The sequence below is a fragment of the Gadus macrocephalus genome, chromosome 10 (genome assembly GCF_031168955.1).
Source record: "Gadus macrocephalus chromosome 10, ASM3116895v1".
Lineage (NCBI taxonomy): Eukaryota > Metazoa > Chordata > Actinopteri > Gadiformes > Gadidae > Gadus > Gadus macrocephalus.
This window is the reverse complement of record NC_082391.1, coordinates 20,591,650-20,606,067: the sequence shown is the minus strand read 5'-3', so window position 1 is coordinate 20,606,067 and position 14,418 is coordinate 20,591,650. Positions and strand designations below refer to the sequence as shown.

At 39.2% G+C, this 14,418-nt stretch overlaps 1 long non-coding RNA gene across 1 annotated transcript; it reads right to left on the bottom strand.

The window, feature by feature from the left end:
• Positions 1–997: 997 nt before the first annotated feature.
• Positions 998–2,239, bottom strand: LOC132466116 (uncharacterized). Its single transcript, XR_009527745.1, has 3 exons — positions 2,078–2,239; positions 1,793–1,886; positions 998–1,500 (listed from the first exon to the last, which is right to left on the bottom strand). It is a non-coding gene; the product is annotated as an uncharacterized LOC132466116 (long non-coding RNA).
• Positions 2,240–14,418: the final 12,179 nt, after the last annotated feature.

The following is a 14,418-nucleotide window of genomic DNA, read 5'->3' as shown; positions in this document are numbered from 1 at the left end:
TCCAAAACAGTGCAGCTTTCCTCAAAGACTTCAAACCCGTCTGAAATACTGCACCGTCTGAACCCGAGTTTGTATTTTTTATTTTTCACCCATCCTGTCTAGAATGTATGGCGTAAACAGCAGACGGTGAGGTGGTGCGCTCAGCAGAGCGACCCATTAGGTTACCCCTCCCCACCCTGGAATATACATACAGCAAGAGGGTGAGGGCAAGAGCCAGGAAAACCAGGCAGGACGCCTCTCCCCCAGATGCTGGCCTCTACACCCTGCTGCAGTCAGGCAGACGCCTACGCTGCCTTAAAGCTCGGACTGAGAGACTGAGGAGGAGCTTCTTTCTGCAGGCAGTTAGACTGCTTAACTCCGGTGGACTGACTCGCACTCTTGCACTTTCTGCACCACTTTCTATGCACTTTTATACCAACCTGGTCTCACAGGAATCTGTGAAATGACTACGGACGAATAACTCGAAATCCGTGGACACATCACGGAAACACGCCGATTTCCTCCAATGCAAGTAAATGACAATGATATTCCGTGGCACACACACAGATTCCCGTTTCAATCTGTGTGTGTGCTCCCGTTTCAATCTGTGTTTGTGCCACATTTGACCACAGCGGGGGCTTAACTCAAAATCCGTGGTGGTCTGACGGAATCACTTCAATTGTCCGTGATGTGGCCACGGAATTTGCTCCAATGCAAGTAAATGACACTGTTATTCCGTGGCTCACACACGGATATCGGCGTGTTTCCGTGATGTGGCCACGGATTTTGAGTTAAGCGTCCGACCGTAGTCATTTCACGGATTCCTGTGAGACCATGTTGTTTTATACATATATACCTTTTCTTTTTTTTTAATGACCGTTTTTATAGCATCATCTCATTAAGGGATGTCTGTTTTTAAATTACTATTATCTATTATTTATTCAGGTTCCGGTAATTTGCACAATGAACGACAGAGTGGTGACCCCACTGCATGTAAAATGTTATTTTTGCAAACATGTGACCAATAAAACTTTGAATTTGAATTTGAATATACAACATAAACATATTTATAAATTCATTCAATTCCTTTATTAACAACATTTTGAGAGTATCAAATAACTAATAATGAATGAAACATCATGAACATCGCCACAGCCACACAAATATACCACACTTGTCAGTGCAGCCACACAAACCCAAGCATTTAAAACCCCCAGTGTTAAGTGGCAGTTAATACGACATGCCTATGAAAAAAAGCTCCTCTCATATTCATACTATTTACCCTAACTTATCTAATCTAACTTTAAGCTTATACTTTGTACATCTTTAGAAATGTAATTCACATCCAGGTCACAATATTGAGGAAATCAAACTAGATTTGGACCTGTTTGATAGACTTCAGGGGCAGGTTTCTCGCACAGCAGAATACAGGCTCTCCTGAGTCCTTTCACTGTTCTTCTGCCCTCCTTTGGTTTTTCTGCCAGAGAACTCTAGCTCTGCATAGGTTTTGGTTTCACCGTCCTATACCAGCATTTGCAAACGTCAGTGAGGAAACACAGTTGACCTGATGGTACATTTCCTAGTAATATAACCACCATTTGGGCTAACATTCAGAAAATATTAAAAATATTAAAAGAAAAGTACGGCAATTTTCAAATGTTTTTGTTCCAAATGTATTAATAACTATTAGTATGAATAGAAGATATCGCACACTAAAACCTTTCTTTCAACAAGGTTGGGAAGCATGTTGTGGAAAAGCTCATGATATGAGATCTTGCATAGAATGTGCTGTAGTGTTACAATGATCACTAACCTGTAATGTATGATGAGAATGAGGATTAGAATCACAAGCAGAAAGCAAGCCAACAGAATCCGATGCACCAAGATCACTAGATGACAGTTGGGATCTAGAAACAGACAACAATGGGTCATCATGAATCTGTAGAACCAATCATATTCTGTACCATTACATTCACATTAAGTAATGCAAAATATAATATATGGAGTAAATTCACATGTGATAAACTTCAATGTATATTACTGTCTTAATTAAATACTTTCCAAAATAAACTGGAAGTAGGTAGTAATATATATTGACCTGTTATTTCCAGTTTGGTTCCATTTCCAAACACAACTTCCCCACATGCTGCCAGGGCACAGTAGTAAGTCCCAGCATCAGAGGAGTCTACATTGTTCTTGGGGAGAGTGTAGACACAGCTCTGTGGAGCAGACGGAGGCCCAGAACTATTCTGACATTCACCACTCCTGTTCCCATTCATGTAAATGGCAGCAGGGTGAGATGGTCCTGATCTGAACCAGTACACACTGGGTCCCCCTTGGCACTGGTTACTGTGGTCCGTCCTCTGGGAGGTAATAGAGCACTGGAGAGCCACAGGGTCTCCCAGCTGAGCTGATGCAGACACAGGCTGTTGGACCACAGTCTGGGAGACAAACCTCTGTTCATTGGGATCTGAACAGTTAAATAATATAATCATCTTCAAAACTGAGAAAAAATATATAATTGGGCTACTTTCAGATGATAATATCGAAAACAAGTAGAACGGGGATATCTTACCTTTGACAGACAAAAAAAATCCACTTTTCCAATTCTTTGGATACTGCTCTTGGCAGAAATAGTTTGCTTCGTCTTCTTTACTCACAGATCTAATGTTCAGATCCATGTCTGGTTCTGCTGCAGTGAAACGTGAATCGAAAGGAGGGAAAATTTGACTAAAATTATCAATTATTGTAGCGACCTTTTGGGGAACATATCCAATCGATTGCTTGTACCAGTGAATATTTCTACGTTCCTTTCTAACACCACAGTGTAAAGTAACATCATCTCCAAGTCTTGCGGTTTGCAAAGAGACGATATGAGGACCCTCTTTGGTGTCAATCATCGCTGAAAAAATAGAGAACAATTCATCCCATTGAAGAAAAAGCAAAAATGAATCGCTGGTCTAAATTATTCTTTCATAATGGTTTCAATTTTGTATTTTTAACAAAAAACACAGTATACTGCAGAAATAACAAAGTCAAACAATTTGGACGTAACATTTTTAGAGGAATTTTACTTACATGACCCAATAAGAATTGTAATAGCAAAAACTCTTGCCGACATTGTTGCGTTTCGGTGCTCTACTAGTGCTGTACTAACTCAATTGAAAGATTTGCCCTTAAAACACAAGCATTACATATCCTAGATCATCAGTGATTGGCTGGAACTTAAAGACACAGAGCAGCAAGGCTGCTGCACAACACAGGAAACTAAGTGGAGATCACATTTAATTTCAATCCAAACTGAACACTAAAAACATGGCATTCACATTGTTTTCATCACATATTACAAACATCGAAAGCAAGTTTCATTCATTTCCCTAAATGTATGATGAGGAGAAATTAAGTCTACCGTATTTTTTACCAATTTTGCAATACCGTTTGAATCTTCTGCTATTATTCAAACCCTGTTACCTTTTGGTTAAATAAAGTTACAGTAGTAAGTACCAGCATCAGAGGAGTCTACATTGTTCTTGGGGAGAGTGTAGACACAGCTCTGTGGAGCAGACGGAGGCCCAGAACTATTCTGACATTCACCACTCCTGTTCCCATTCATGTAAATGGCAGCAGGGTGAGATGGTCCTGATCTGAACCAGTACACACTGGGTTCCCCTTGGCACTGGTTACTGTGGTCCGTCCTCTGGGAGGTAACAGAGCACTGGAGAGCCACAGGGTCTCCCAGCTGAGCTGATGCAGACACAGGCTATTGGACCACAGTCTGGGAGACAAACCTCTGGTCATTGACATCTGCAAGATTAAAAACAAGATTTATCATCAAATAATCAACTGCTGCATAATCAAATTGCTTAAAATATATTTTTGCTTATGACCAAGGCAAGCAAAATGTTGAAACGAATGTTACCTTTAACGGCCAAAAATGTGCAGATTTTCCAAATATTCTGATATATTGATTTACTTGGTTATAGAAAAAATTTGCTTCATCCTTGTTTTTTATATCCCTGATTATCAGATTATAGTCAGTTCCCACTCCAACTGTGATTCTTGAATTAAAGGATTGGTAATTCTTTTTTTCATCAATTATGTTAGCAACCACTTGGGGAATGATTCCAAGAGATTGCTTAAACCAATTTAAAATAAATATAGATTCCTCGTAAACACCAAAATGCAGAGTGACAGTATCTCTGAGGTTTGCTGTTAAAAAAATACCAATCGAGGAACCTCTTGTGTCTGAATAAGCTCTAAAAAGCAAAGAGAAACAAACAAAAAAGATTGAATAATATTTATTTAACAAACACTGAAATATTTTTCTTTTAATGAAAAAGAGAGCAATTTTAATGTGAATAGAATAAGTACATACATGCTGTGCTCAGAATTGTAATAGCAAAACATAATGCAAACATTGACATGGTATGGTGCTAAACTAGCACCCCTTCTCTCTGAAGTGAAAGATTTTGACTGTAAAGACCAACGTTTACAGAATCATAGATCCACGGTGATTGGCTGGGAACTTAAAGACGCAAACTGAAGCAAGCCAATGATACAATGGTTTTTGTAGTTCATATTTGTAGTTGATATTTTTTTGTATGTATTCCATCTATATTGAAAAACGTCAAACTTCCCTGAGCTTTAGAAATGTGCTTATATGAACAATATATTTAATTTAGTTTTCTGATATTTGTGATACATTTTATTGTTCTACTTGTAATATCTAAATAACACTACTGTTTAAGGCCAATCTTCCCTTTTCAAATATGTTCACATACCGCCAAATGTTACATCACGCACCATCATGAATTCATATTAAGAAGCACTGTATGGTTATAATAACAGTGATGGTAGTTGGGTTGAGTAATACAGCAGCCTAACACACTTGGACCCCCACCCCACCCGGAGAACATTACTTTGTGTGCTTAAAGTGGGAGGCTACAGCTTAGTTTGTTTTAACAGTGGTGTATGTGGCGGGGTTAAACCACCCTGATGGAGTTTTTTAAACAACGTCAGGCTGCGGTAACTGCCCAGTCAATAATTATTGGCGGGGCAGTTATATCTGGATGTTCTCCCGAGGCCGGGCTAACATGATCAATGAAGGTGTTGAATGCGTATCATCCAGTTGCTGTGCCAAACAAACAATTCAATTTGTGATCGCCAATGCTACTGCCATCTTTCACTCATAAATTAAGACATCATTCTTTGGACATCTTGATTGTTTTCAACGTAGGCCTACAAAGAAACAGTTTGTGACCCGCCCTATAGAGCACATGTATGTTCAGATGACGTTCCTGACCGCATCACATTAGTATGTGCAGTCGTAGTGAGGTAGTAGGACTAGTTGTATTAGTAGTAGTGGTATTGTCTGAAGTCTTTGAAATTATACTGCAATGGTTGTAGATGTATGCAATGATAACATCTTCTATACACTATAAGATCTATAATCTCTACAGTTGATGTAGTGCACATTTTTGGGCACGTTATTCATGTAAAAGCTAACTCCCAAATCTCATTGGCTTCAAAAAGAGGGTAGTAGTAACAATACACATGAATATAAATTCATGTGATTTGCAGTTAATGCAACAAGCCCGAAGCATCTAGTGTGACTTCCTTTCCTTTGTGTTGGAAACAAAACAGAGAGCGAAGCCCTTAGCAGCGATTGAGCTGAGAGGCGAGGGCTGTGGCTGGTCATGCCTTTTTTTTCGACACACCGCCAAAACTCTTAACCATAACCTGCTTGTAGGTATCAACAGGATGTGTTGCTGAGGTGCTGCAGAAACCAACCATGAAATGGACATATCCTCAGAACCTGATATTTTACTTGTAGAACAGAGAAACATGTTGAAACATATTTGTATTTGCTTAGATATATAATAGTACTTCTACTACCACTAGTAGGCCTATAAATGAAGAAAAGTAGTAGTTTTAAATAACGTTGTGATGTTCAGCATGCATAAGTTGCACATTCTGATTTAAAGACCAGGATCACTGAAATCGGTCATCTGAGCATCTAGTGTACATTGTCATAGTGTTTTAGAATAATGACTATTAAAAGGTACACTAAATGAAAGATGCATTGTTTCTCTGAATCTGGATGGGACAAAACATGTAATCGTCTGTGGTTTTGAAGATAAAAGCTTCACAAATATTAATCAGGGAGCCAAACTGATCTGTAGCAACTTAGAGATGTATAGAAGACTGTTTTGTGTATGTTTGAAGTCCCTGAGCTTTAGATTGCGTCCCATGCTGAGGGGGGAGGTTGTTCAGTCTCTTCTCTTCTTGAGGCAGGTCCTCTACTTGATGTGACGTCTCCAACAACAGCAGGGGAACGCTGTTTCATGTTGTTACAGCCCACTGGAGGAGGCTCCTGTCAAGGCTTTCGTGTCAGCCCTGTGGAGTTCAAGGCATGGCTGGTGGTAACCTCTGAGTGGTTCCACCGGGGACATGAGCTGAGGGTAGCTGTGCTTTCAAGTCTGCTTGACAGCAGGGAGGGTGCGTCTTAAAAAGAGCAGTTGTTTCAGGAACTGTTCTGTGATGGCTCAGCTTGGTGATGGCAAACTCCTTTAGAGCATAGTCCTCATCCACACCGATGGTCTGTAGTGACTTTTTCATCATGAAGCTGGTGCATTTTCTCGGGACAATTTATCTCAAAACACAGTTTTCCAGTATTAAATATATGTTCAGTTTCTTGGTGGATGTACATGGGCCAAGAAAAGCATCTCAAGATATACAACTATGGTTAACAGCTTATAGCTCTAGAATTTGGCTAAGAATAACAGAAACAATAAAATATAAATAGGCAGAATATGAAGTGATGGAACAAAATTGTATGTGAATGTGTAAATATATCTTGCTTTGCTGAATGTAGAAACCTTTACGTACCTGTGATGTCTGCACGTCATTACCACCTCTCACGCTCTTGAAACCTAAGTGGAAAGTTTGGTTTAAAAATAGACTGAGCACATCACACTCTAGCCACAAAGCAAAACTTTCCATAAGTCAATATAGGGGATTGGTCGGTTATGAGAAGCAAGTCTAGTAAAGATGGATGTCGTGTGTGTGTGTGTGTGTGTGTGTGTGTGTGTGTGTGTGTGTGTGTGTGTGTGTGTGTGTGTGTGTGTGTGTGTGTGTGTGTGTGTGTGTGTGTGTGTGTGTGTGTGTGTGTGTGTGTGTGTGCATTCTTAACCTGGTTTTGAACTTGCTTTGTGTCTCCACAGTATCTACAAATATCACGTTTATTGGTATATATTTCATTGATATACATTTCACTCATGCATGATCAAATGGCACACTTTGCAGGGAAGAGGAGCTGTTCATGCTATTTAAACGTTGCTGACTTTCCATGAACACATTTTATTTCCTATAATTGATTGGATATCATTCACAGAACAGAGAGAGGAAATTAGGGTCTGAGGTGCCTCTCCCTCGAGACCAAATAAATCAATTAAAATAGGTTTTTAGCAGGAAACTCTGAATACCCCGAAGGAGGGCGTATGGAGAGCAGTGGTGCGTTAAGCCCACATGCTTGTGCCTGTACAGCAGGATGCATACATCCTCACAGAAGGAGAATATTACCTAAAAATCAGTAAAATCGAATTTATTACAATTCAAGTTCCATTTAGTTCATCAAAAGGAGATTTATTTTCTTTTTTTTAATAAATGGCCTATTAAAATGATTTGGTTTTGAGTTCATTCAGTCATAAGACACAACTCTGGCGCCACCTAGTGCTTTTGCAGGGACATTACTACTACTAACGTCAGCTGGCGCAGATGTACTAACCAGAGAACAAGTGAGTTAATTTCTGAGATTTAAAAGCATCGGCTAGACACGTTATCTTTTTGTCTTTCAATTTCCTGGCACTGCCATAACGTTTTTTACCGTGGCTTTCAATTTTGCGAATAAACGACACCACTTCAGTCCCCGCACATTACAAACAAATAGCAACTCGCTCTTGACGTGCTGCAAGTGCTACTGACAAACCTCATTTTAAAGAACTGCTGCTTCAGGAGGAATTACATTTCGTGATGTTTACCCATTGAAGAGCATCCAAGATCATTTATATAAAAAACAACATGAGCCACCTTCTCAGAACAAATATGAAGACACTGGCCAACAACTGACGGCAGGCTACAGAGTGGAATCTGAAGCAGTGGTTCTCAACTGGTCTGGCCTCGGGACCCACATTTTACCATGGTCATTAAGTTGCGCCACACATTCCGCGACCCATTCAGATGAAGTCCGCGACCCACCAGTTGAAAGACATTGATCTGAAAGACTATAGACCTTATACAATGTAGAGGCCACAAACACAGTTTATCTCTTACGCTCCAGACTATCTTTAATTGTCTAATTTGTCTAATTAATATGCTTGGTGTTTGAGTTGTGTTTTGTGTGTGTAAAAATGACTTATATGTGCTTGTAGCGGAGTTTCTCATGTTTAATTTGTTATGACTATTTCTACATAATAAGGGAAGTGTTGTATGCCTTTTGCTGCAAGAGTGATCACGGTCTTCCCAAATCTGGGGAACCTCAAGTTTAAGAGGTTAAAGTCTGATTGTCACAAGCATCTCTAGTTAGTGTGCCATTTTGGTTTTAATACTGGTTCTTATGTAATGTAAAGTCATGTCATACGGTAATAATGACATCCTCATAACTTTTGGCAGGAGCCTTCATCCTTCCTAAGTCGGGTGTTATAAAAACAGATTTATTTCTAACGTTACTATATCAAAGTTGCTCCCCATTACAGAAAAAGCTCAATGCTTATGCTCAACATAAACTGAAAACAAACTCTTTGCCTCCCCCGCGCAAATAAAGGTTTCTTAAGTTGCTGTTTAACAGAAAGTGTCCTTGCCGATATATTCACATTGTGCTGTTTTTTGCCTTTATTTGGCCGATTACGAAAACATCTAAATCCAACAGCTTCAGGTATCGTCTTGTGTTGTTTTTTTCATTCTGCATAGAATAAATGAACAATATCTATGTTAACTCTCTATTTAATTGTTGTTAAGTCTATACAAAGCCAATAATGTAGGCTACGAGCATAGATTTCCCTTCAGAACCCATACACACACACACACACACACACTGTTTTCTGGATGTTTTAAGAACACTTTGATCATGTAACCGATCAGAAAGAAAAGACATGAACAAATAAACATAATTAATTATCACAAAATTCGAAATAAATCAGATTATACAGAATATATGAATAAAAAAGGTTACTGTTCTATCAATTGTCAATTAGCCCTTTGCTTTCATTGCTGCCTCTGGCATCAACCATGTGAAGTTAGTTAAAATGAAAGACAATGCAATTATCCATATATATATACAGAATAGTTAATTGTTCCTTTTAAATATGATCTTTGCCTTAAAATTATAATAGCCCCGTTAGATCTGTTAACTTGAATCCTGGTGATTTCCTCATCTTAACTCTGTAACTACATAACTGATACATGCTGCATATGATACAACTGTTTTTACATATACACACAAAATATGAAATTATGTACCACTTATTTTTATCATGATAAAAATATTACATTGTTTTTTTACCTATATAGATTTTCATATAGTACCTTTCAGGTGAGGATCTACATTTAAATGATAGTGATATCTATATCAAAAGTATTAATTAATGGTTCATAGTTTAGTGATTACACAGCCATTCTATGATAAACACTGATGAGGGACTCACTTTTATTGTACCTGGAATTTGTTTCAATTTGTGTCTGCATCAACTCCTCAGAAATGCACACACACCAGTGGATAGATTCATGGCTGCACCACATCAGGTATGCAATAGAAAATTGTATGCATCAATTCATTCAATTCCTTTATTAACGACATTTTAGAATAAAAAATAACTTTTGGAAAATGAATGAAAATTTCTACAGACACAAAAACCTCATTATGCTTAGAACCAAAATGAACCCCAGCTACAATCAGGTGGAGAAATATTAATGTGCTCTGTGCAGCTTCATAAACTCAAGCCTTTTATAATGACCAGTGTTAAGTGGCAATTAATACTACAAGCTAATGAAAAATAGCGCTTTAAGTGTTGCTACCTATCATCTCTCTCGCTATATTCAGTGCTATTCGAGCATTGCCCTAATCTTACTATTTACCTTAGCTTCTCTCATGGTATTTTAAGCTTGTACTTTTGACACCTTTGGAAATATACTGCACATCCACTTTACAATATTGAGGAATTCAAATTACAATACGACCAGGTCGATGGATTTCATTGGCAGGTTTCTCTCACACCACATTACAGGCATCTTCACTGTTCGTCTTCCTCGTACTGAAACAGAGTTTGTAAATATCAGAGAGGACTCACAGTTGACATGACATGGTACGTATTAGTAGTCATCGAACACCCGTTTTGGCTTGATTTAAGAATATAAAAATATACAGCAATGTTCCAATGCTATTTTGTTTTGGAGAAGATATCCCACCCTAAAACCTTTCTATCAACATTGGTGGGATGCTCCTGATATGATGTGTTGAATGTGTGAATGTGCTGTAGTATTAAAATGCTCACTAACCTGTAATGTATGATTAGAATGAGGATTAAAATCACAAGCAGAAAGCAAGCCAACAGAATCTGATGCACCAGGATCACTAGAAAGTGATCTAGAAACAGACAACAATGGGTCATCATGAATCTGTATAACCCATCATATTCTGTACCATTACATTCACATTAAGTCATGCAAGATACAATGTATGGAATAAAATCTTAATTATTCTTTCAGTATATCCACATGTTATTAACATCAATGTATATTATCTCCTTAATTCAATATTTTCGAAATAAACTGGAAGTAGGAAGTAAAATATATGGACCTGTTATGTCCAATGTGGTTCCATTTCCAAACATAACTTCCCCGCATGCTGCCAGGGCACAGTAGTAAGTCCCAGCATCAGAGGAGTCTACATTGTTCTTGGGGAGAGTGTAGACACAGCTCTGTGGAGCAGACGGAGGCCCAGAACTATTCTGACATTCACCAGTCCTGTTCCCATTCATGTAAATGGCAGCAGGGTGAGATGGTCCTGATCTGAACCAGTACACACTGGGTTCCCCTTGGCACTGGTTACTGTGGTCCGTCCTCTGGGAGGTAATAGAGCACTGGAGAGCCACAGGGTCTCCCAGCTGAGCTGATGCTGACACAGGCTGTTGGACCACAGTCTGGGAGACAAACCTGCGGTCATTGTGATCTGTACGGTTAAATACAACCAATCATTATAAGAAACAAATTAAAGCTTAACGGTTTCTAGAGGAAATATTTTTTTGGGATTAGGATAATTGAAATTAATCAGTCAAAGGGATATATCCTACCTTTCACAGATAAAAATGTGCCCTTGTTCCAACCGAGCAAAACACCTTGTTGACAGATGTAGTTTCCTTCATCCTCTTTAGTTACATTTCTGATTGTCAAATTAAAGTCCCCTCCCACTTTGAATCTCAAATGAAAGGGTGGATTGAATCTCCGTTTTCCATATATTTCAGCAACGACTGTCTGGGGAACATATCCAAGAGATTGCTTATACCAGTAAAACATTTCTCTATCGTCTGGTAAAGCTGCACAGTCTAGAGAAACAGTATTTCCAAGTTCCGTGTTTTTCACATTGATCAAACGAGGATCCTCTTGCGTCTTAATCTGCACTAAAAAAAAAGAACAATTAGCAAATCAAATATCTGGTCTAAAAAACGATTATACTTAGTATTGTTAGATTAATATTGTAAATGAATACATAAATTAACCGACGTACCAAACTTTACCTCATAATATCACAACCCTTAAAAAACGCCTTAATATGAGTAATTTTACTTACATGCTTCTCGTAGAAGTATCATAGCAAACAACCTTGCTATCATTGTGATTTTTTGGTGCTGGACTTGCGCTGTACTCACTCAAATGAATGATTTTGACTTTGAAGACCTACATTGACACACCAAAGTTGAACTGTGATTGGCTAGAACTGAGAGATACCGCATGAAGCAATCCAATGATCCGCTTAGTTATCTGTGAGGTGTAGTTCACGTTAGATTGAACAGTTTAGATAACATGGTACTGGGTTCAGCATTCTTTTATCATTGTTTCTTATTCTGAGAACACGTGTTGGTTCTAACCACGCCCGCAACTGCTTGTTTCTTCAATAATTGTAGACGTTTTCAAATAAGTAGGACTGAGAATAACCCTTACATACAATACGGCTAAAACAATTTCTTCTTGGTTTTCAGTTGTATTTTAAGTTCATAGGATAGGATAACTGGGATTGCATTTACAATCTTTATTTGAGCGGCTTTATGTGCCCAGAGATGAGGAAAAGCATGATGCCGCTTAACATTAGCCTATCACATTGAACATCGCCGTTAAGAAAGTCTTCCTATTTCTTGGTATCGTTTATTTTTGTCAGCTAACTCTTGATGGCCAGAAAGCGACATGAGTTAAAGGAAAGGTACATGTAGTTTCATAACCGATATTTAGATTAAGAAAACATATTGATTGTTCTGCCCTCTGTTAAAGATTTGCAGACAATCAAAGGTCCAGGTTCTTCTTTTCTCAAATAACTCACACTCGTTTTACCTTAATAAAGTTAATTTTATTCATGAGTGGGTCCTTTGATGCAGATTGAAGTGGCGACACAGCATATTTTATCCCTTGTCCCTCATCCTACATATTGAGACGATGTCCTGCATTTTGATGAGCTCCAGTTTTCAAAAGTCAAACCACTGTTGGACGGACGCTGTTATTTTCTACAATGGCTTTGATACAGCAGGGAAGGATGTCATCACAGACTGGGTTTGATGTCAATTAAACAGCACACATATGGGTAAATCGCATGTTAACCTGTCACTGTCTTTGCTGATACGCCATACAGGGAAAATTGTGAGTCACCCCAAAGTCACAGGCTATGAAAATTGAGGCAGAATATGATGGACACTACCAAACACTACCAAGGAGATGCAGCTACAACAAAGACTGTGAATGTACTTAAAATGGGTGAAGTCAGTGCCCGGCCATTCTCAGAGTTTTGTTTTTTAATGTTAAATGGGGGGAATACGACATGAAGTAACATGTGAGAAGGTTTAGCTACAACTGGGTGTCTAGAGGATTCACATTTAAAATGTGTGGTCACGTGATCCAAGTAGATTCAATTTCATTGGCATAGCATAAACTGATTTTGCGTGCGTGCGTGTGCGTTTGTGTATGTGTCTGTGTGTGTGTGTGTGTGTATAAATAGGATTGCTTGTGTGGGAATATAACAAGTGAATAACAATAAGAAGTGATTACCAAATATATGATTTGAGGCATGAAAGTGTAGACTGTCTAGTGTCCGTCACAGGATGGCCTTTATGTTTGTGGTTTTAACTGCCTGGTGTCACAGATCCTGTTATGAGCGCTCATCCTGTGCTAACTATGTCAGCACTGTGGTTTGAACGCAGGTGGTACTGCTACCAACTGCACCAGAAGATGCTATCTATCTCTCATTCTGTCCCCTTTCTGTAAGGGGGGCAAGTTTAGTAGATGAGTGGGAGGCATCGCACTTCAGCTAGACTGGGGCAAAGGTAGCCTGCGTTACCACAGCAACCAAAGAATAGTCAATGCAACCTTTAAGCTCACAGCAATATGTAAAACCATTTACACTACAATCGCCAAAACAGCAAGAAAACACAACATATTGAACGTCACTGCACATCAGGCACCACCCATGTCACTCCCTCTAGGACAGGTCCACACGCTGTCAGACAAGTTCTGAGATGGTCTGGGGCTCGGCATGGAACAGCATAGTATATGTGAATTGTCTATTGGTTTTGAGCCAACATGATGATCAGTGATGGACTGGCCCTGTGGCATTGTGGTGAAGTGGTTGGGGGGGGCGCGGGCTCTCGTGGGCCATTTGAGCAGACCGGCCAATCAGGGAGCGGCATGATGGTCACAGCCGCGCTGCCCCTCCATCGCGAGTGGCGATGCGTCAATCATTTTCTATGGCCATCCGACAGCCTATATACTCCGAGGCCATCACCACTCATTTCTTTGAGAAAATATCATTATTCATACCAGTGATATGGGTCTCTATTTCACAGTCATGGTTGTCCTCAACTTTTACATCGATCTACATTGTTTTGTAGCCTTCTTCACACACAAACAAATTTCATACGCAGATGTTAAAAAATGTGCATGGTATGAAATAAAACAAATCTACCTGTATTTTCTTTATTTGATTATTTGTTTGCAAAAGTTTCAAGTTTCATTCAGTAATAAGACACAACTCTGGCGCCACCTAGTGCTTTTTCAGGGACATTACTACTACTAACGTCAGCTGGCGCAGATGTACTAACCTCAACCTCTTACCGGAGGGGAATGTTTCAATGTCCGGGATGGGAGGGGTCCAACATGATCTTCCCTGCGCGCCTCAGTGTCCTG